The following is a 6,000-nucleotide window of genomic DNA, read 5'->3' as shown; positions in this document are numbered from 1 at the left end:
TATATATATATATGTATGCTTTTTTAAAAAGTGTGTGTGTGTGTATATATATGTATATATACATAAAACATTCCATTGTACATATACAATGGAATACTATTCAGCCATAAAAAAAGCATGAAGTTCTGTCATTCATGGCAACATGGATAAGTCTGGAGGACATTATGTTAACTGAGGTAAGCGAGTCAACACAAAGATAAATATTACATGTTCTTACATCTATCTGGGAGCTAAAAGAAATTGAGCTTATAGAAGTAGAGGGTAGAATTGTGTTTATTAGAGTCTGAAAAGCTTGGGCAAAAAGGATAGAGAGTAGTTAGTTAACAGATACAACATTACAGCCATATAAAAAGATTAAGTTCTAGTGTTCTGAAGCACTGAACGTTGAATGTGGTTAATAATGATTTAGTGTATATTTTCAAATAGCTAGAAAAGAGAATGTTGAATATTTAGAGCACATAAAAAATGATAAATGTTTGAGGTAATGGATATATTAGTTATCCTGACTTTGTCATTATACATATTTTACATGTATCAAAATAGTGCTCTGTATTTATAAATATATACAATAATTACATGTCAACTAAAAATAAAGGAAAATATATCATCGAAGTGAATGTATGAAAAGGAAGAATATTTGAATAATTTTACATCAATTAAGATAAAAAATAAAGAATGAATTAAAGATAAATTTATTTAGTAAATTAAATAAATTTAATTCATAATTAGAAACCTTGCCACAAAGAAAACTCTAGAAGCAGGTGGATTCATTGATGGATTCTATTAATTATTTAGGAATAAATCCTATAATTCCTTGTCTTCGTTTGTTTTGTGCTGCCATCACAACCTACCACAAGCTGGGTAGTTTATAATGAACAGAAATTTATTGACTTGCAGTTTTGGAGGCTGGGAAATTCAAGATCGAGAGGTTGGCATCTGGTGAGGGACTTCTTGCTGCATCATCCCATGACAGAAGGGCAAAGAGAGGGTGAGAGAGAGAGAAACAAAAGGAGGCTGAACTTGTCCTTTTATGAGGAGCCCACTCCTGTGATAACAAACCTACTACCATAATAAAGGCATTAATCCATTAATGATGGCAGAACCCTCATGGCCTAAATACCCCTTAGGATTCTACCTCTTGATACTGTTGCACTCACACAATCACAATTAAATTTTAACATGATTCGGGAGTGGGGAGCAAATATTCAGACACTATAACATTCTTACTAAGGAGTATATGATAGCATCCCTATACTCCTTAGAAAGTGAAGAAGAAAGATAACATTTCAACTAATATTTTAAGAGTAGAATAATACTGATACCACAACTAGACAAGAAAAATACAAGAGACGACATTTTAGACTGATCTCTCTCATTAACACATGTAGTAGTCTGTTTTCATGCTGCTAATAAAGACATACCCGAGACTGCACAATTTCCAAAAAAAATAAATAAATAATAAGGTTTATTGGACTTACAGTTCTGCACGTCTGGGGAGGCCTCACAGTCATGGCAGAAGGCAAGGAGGAACAAGCCACATCTTACGTGGATGGCAGGAGGCAAAGACAGAGCTTGTGCAGGGAAACTCCCACTGCAAAATCATCAGATCTCGTGAGACTCATTCACTATCACGAGAACAGCAAAGGAAAGACTCGCCCCCATCATTCAATCACCTCCCACCAGGTTTCTCCCACAACACATGGGAATTGTGAGAGTTACAATTCAAGATGTGATTTGGGTGGGACATAGTAAAATCCTATCAACACAAATATGAGAAAATCCTTAAACATATCAATACTCAACTCCAGCAATATAAATAGAGGATAGTGCATTATGATCAAATGAGGTTAATCCCAGGAATTTAAGGTTGGTTTAATATTGAAAACCAATCAATATAATTTATTATATTAAGAAAAAAGAATTAAATATCTTTGTAGATGAAGAAAAAGCAATTGATAATATTCAAAATCAGTTCATGATAACTTTCAACATAAATGAATAAGAAGAGACATCCCCAATCCGTTAAAAGATACTCATAATGTACCACCTTACTAAATGTGCAAACACTAACCTTATTCATGTTAAGATTAGCAGTGAAATAAGGGTATCCATTCTCAGTACTGTGATGCAAACTTTTCCAGAGGCCCCACTTAGCAAGGAATCAGGATAGTGTTAGGAAAGGAAGAAGTAAATCTGTATTTATAGGTAACAAAATTGTGTACATTAAAAAAAAAAAAGCCTACAAAAAACCCTAGAATACAAAATCACAATGTGTAAGGAAGCAAATGGGGTAAAATACAAACAAGTGGCAGGTAAGTCCAGAGGGTATTCAGGTTTCTCAAACCAGTATTCTAACTTGTCTATAAGTTTGTACTTGTTTCAAAATAATGAAGAAACAACAAAACATAATTTCTATATGTTAGTGATATTAAGTAAAAAAAATCAGTTAAAATACCATTAAAACCCTTAAAACTTTAAATACACAATTATAAACTTAACAAATATTGTGAAATACCCCAATACTGAATACTACGATGTTGCTAAAAGGCATTTGAAAGACCTAAACAAATGGAAGCTATTCCATGTTTTTAAATAGAAAAGATTAATATTGTTAAGATATTAATTCTACCCAAATTTAACCATAATTTTAATATAAAACCAATTAAAGTCCCTTCTGATTTTTTTGTCAGAACAGACAAGCTGTTTTTAAAATTAGTATGGAAACAAAAAGTACCTGAACAAGTCAAAGCAATCCTGTAAAAGAATAAAATTGAAGGAGTTAGCCCTACCTGATTTCAAGAATAAATAAAAAGCTGCAAAAAGCTAGAGATGCTAGTGGAGGCATAAGGACCACAAATAGGTCAACTAAATTGAATGGTTTCCAGAGAACAGACCCACATTTATATGATTGATTGATTTTCTACACAGGTGCTAAAGCAGTTCGATGGAGAAAAATCGTGCTGAAATAATTGGCATCCCTGTTGGATTAAAACAAAAATGATATTTGACATCTCATATAATATTCTAAAATCAATTTGGGATAAATCATAGCCCTACATTTAAGACCTAATACTGTCAATGTTCTAGGGGAAAATATGAAATAAAACCTTACTATACTGAATAAGCCAAAAAATCGTTAATTATGAAATAATAAATTGGACATCAATAAAATTAGAAACTTCCCATGAAAGACACCATTAAGGAAATGGATCTGCAAACTACAGTCTGGAAGAAAATAGTTTGCAAAATGTGTATCAGAAAGAAACACATATAAAGAAATTCTATAACTCAATAATAAAAATACAACCTCATAAAAACATCAAAACATGTGAACAGTTACTTATAAGGAAGAGAATGAACACATGAAAAAGTACTCAACATTTGACGAGGTATAGTGGCTCATCCTTGTAATTTTAGTAATTTGGGAGGCTGAAGTGAGAGGATCTTTTGAGGCCAAGAGTTCAAGACCAGCCTGGACAACAAAATGAGATCCCATTACTATATACAAAATTAAAAAATAAGAAATAAAAGTACACAACTTCATTAGACATTAGCAAAATATAGATTAAAATTATAACAATATAATACTACACATCATTAGAATGACTACACTAAAATCACAAAAATACTGACAACATTAACTGTTAAAGAGGACGTGAAGAACAGCAATTCGCATTCTTTGCAGGTGGGGATGTAAAATGATACTATTACATTAAAATAATATTTTAGTTCCCAATGAAATTAAACATATATGTAAATACAATTTTTTGTGTATATATGAATGAGACACACACACACACACATATATATATACACACACACATATAAAAACATATATTATAGATCAGGTATGGCGGCTCATGCCTGTAATCCCAGCTCTTTGGGAGGCCGAGGCATGCAGATCACCTGAGGTCGAGAGTTCGAGACCAGCCTAACTAACATGGAGAAACCCTGTCCGTACTAAAAATACAAAATTTACCTGGCATGTTGGTGCAGGCCTGTAATCCCAGCTACTTGGTAGGCTGAGGCAGCAGAATTGCTTGAACCTGAGAGGTGGAGGTCGCTGTGAGCCGAGATCATGCCATTGCACTCCAGTCTGGGCAACAACAGTGAAACTCTGTCACAAAAAAATACAAAAAACAAACAAAAAACAAACCCATACATTATAATTCCATTATAAAGTATTTGCGCACGAAATGAAAATATGTGTCCGCCAAAGGATTTGTGAAAAATAGTCTGTAGAGAAGCTTTGTTTACAGTAGCTAAAAAGTAGAGACTATTTAATTGTCCACTAACAGGGAATAGACTTTAACGTAAGGCATAGCTACACAATGGAATTCTACTTGGCGGTAGAGACAAAATACTGATATACTCAACAACATGAGTGAATCTCAAAAACATGTGGTGTGAAAGAAACCTCACACTACAGAGTACATAATATGTATTTAATGCACGATTTCAATTATCTGAATTTCTAACACAGGCATATGCTGTTTCTGGGGAAAAAGATCAGAAGTGATTGCCTTTTGAGAACCTCCGGGGAGGAACATGAGATAATGTTTTGGGGAGAAATAAAGATCCTATAACTTGATGGGATCAATTTGTCAAACTTATCACATTATATACTTCAAATCTGTGCAATTCACTGTAGGTGAAAACTTTAAAACATATTATTTAAATGGTCTATGAAGGAGAGACCTCAAGAGGCAGACTTTTCTTTGAGTAGAATGATGAGCATAGTCGTGGAAATGAGATAGTTAAATGAACCATTTGATGCTCTTCTCATTAAGCTCGTATTGTTAGAAAATTCATCTCTTTCTTTTGGCTAGATTATACATTGACTGGGATTTCTCCATGTATCTGTTAAAGTGTTCCGACTGGTTTCTTATTTGGTTGATTAGTAAGTCATTTAAAAACTGGCCTACAGGCCAGCTGTGGTGGCTCATGCCTGTAATCCCAGCACTTTGGGAGGCCAACATGGGCAGATCACCTGAGGCCAGGAGTTTGGGACCAGCCTGGCCAACATGGTGAAACCCTGTCTCTACTAAAACTACAAAAATTCGCCGGGCATGGTGGTGCACACCTGTAATACCAGCTACTCAGGAGGCTGAAGCAGGAGAATTGCTTGAATTTGGGAGGCAGAGGTTGCAGTGAGCCAAGATAGGGCCACTGCACTCCAGCCTGGGCAACAAAGAAAGACTTTGTCTTTAAAAGAAGAAGAAGAAGAAAAAGACACAGGCCAGGCATGGGTAGCTCACACCTGTTATTCCAACACTTTGGGAGGCCAAGTGGGGAGAATGGCTTGAGGCTAAGAGTTCGAGACCTACCCGGGCAACATAATGAGACACCGTCTTGATTTTTACATAAAAAATTAAAGTAAAAATTTAAAAATCAGCCTACATATATTGTAGTTAATTAGAGAAAGCCCTTCTAGATAAAGATATTGTAAATATTTTCATTGCATACAGATAACTGCAAAGATAAATTAAAATGTTTCAATAGAAAATAGATACAGTAATCCTACCATACTATTCATTTGACACCTTATTGATATTGTAATATATTTTATTATATGTATGGAGTTTAAAAAACTTTGCATTCTGTTAATTGAAATGATGAGACAAACAATAACACACGAAGTTTTGGGCTCTCATGGGTTCTACCAAAACTTGGTGGTACTAGCAAGCAGTGGCATTGGTGTCTATTTTATTTCTGTGCTTTATAGATATCAATAATGGTTATTGCTAGGGTGTAAATGGAGAACAAAGAAATGATTCAGTTAGATTTTTTTTTGATATCTTCATGTAATGAAGATATATAAAAAAAAATGCCCTGAAAAGAGAAAGTGATCAATTATAATATAATCATAATATGAATTTAGAAAAAGAAATTAGTATTTTAAAACCTATAAAAAATTTAGTATTAACAGTTTGAGATGGGTACCTCTGCATATAGGACAATCCCTAATATATTGTTACTTATCTTTCTTAATTTGAATAG

General features: G+C 33.7%; 1 protein-coding gene across 1 annotated transcript in view; it reads left to right on the top strand.

Annotated features, from left to right (window-relative positions):
• Positions 1–6,000, top strand: part of LOC105511570 (inactive dipeptidyl peptidase 10) — a 186,989-nt gene that overhangs the window by 105,098 nt on the left and 75,891 nt on the right. The gene's annotated exons all lie outside the window — the stretch shown is intronic.

This window comes from Colobus angolensis, unplaced genomic scaffold, assembly GCF_000951035.1.
Source record: "Colobus angolensis palliatus isolate OR3802 unplaced genomic scaffold, Cang.pa_1.0 Scaffold20, whole genome shotgun sequence".
Lineage (NCBI taxonomy): Eukaryota > Metazoa > Chordata > Mammalia > Primates > Cercopithecidae > Colobus > Colobus angolensis.
The sequence above is the reverse complement of the archived record's forward strand: the minus strand, read 5'-3'. Positions and strand labels throughout refer to the sequence as shown.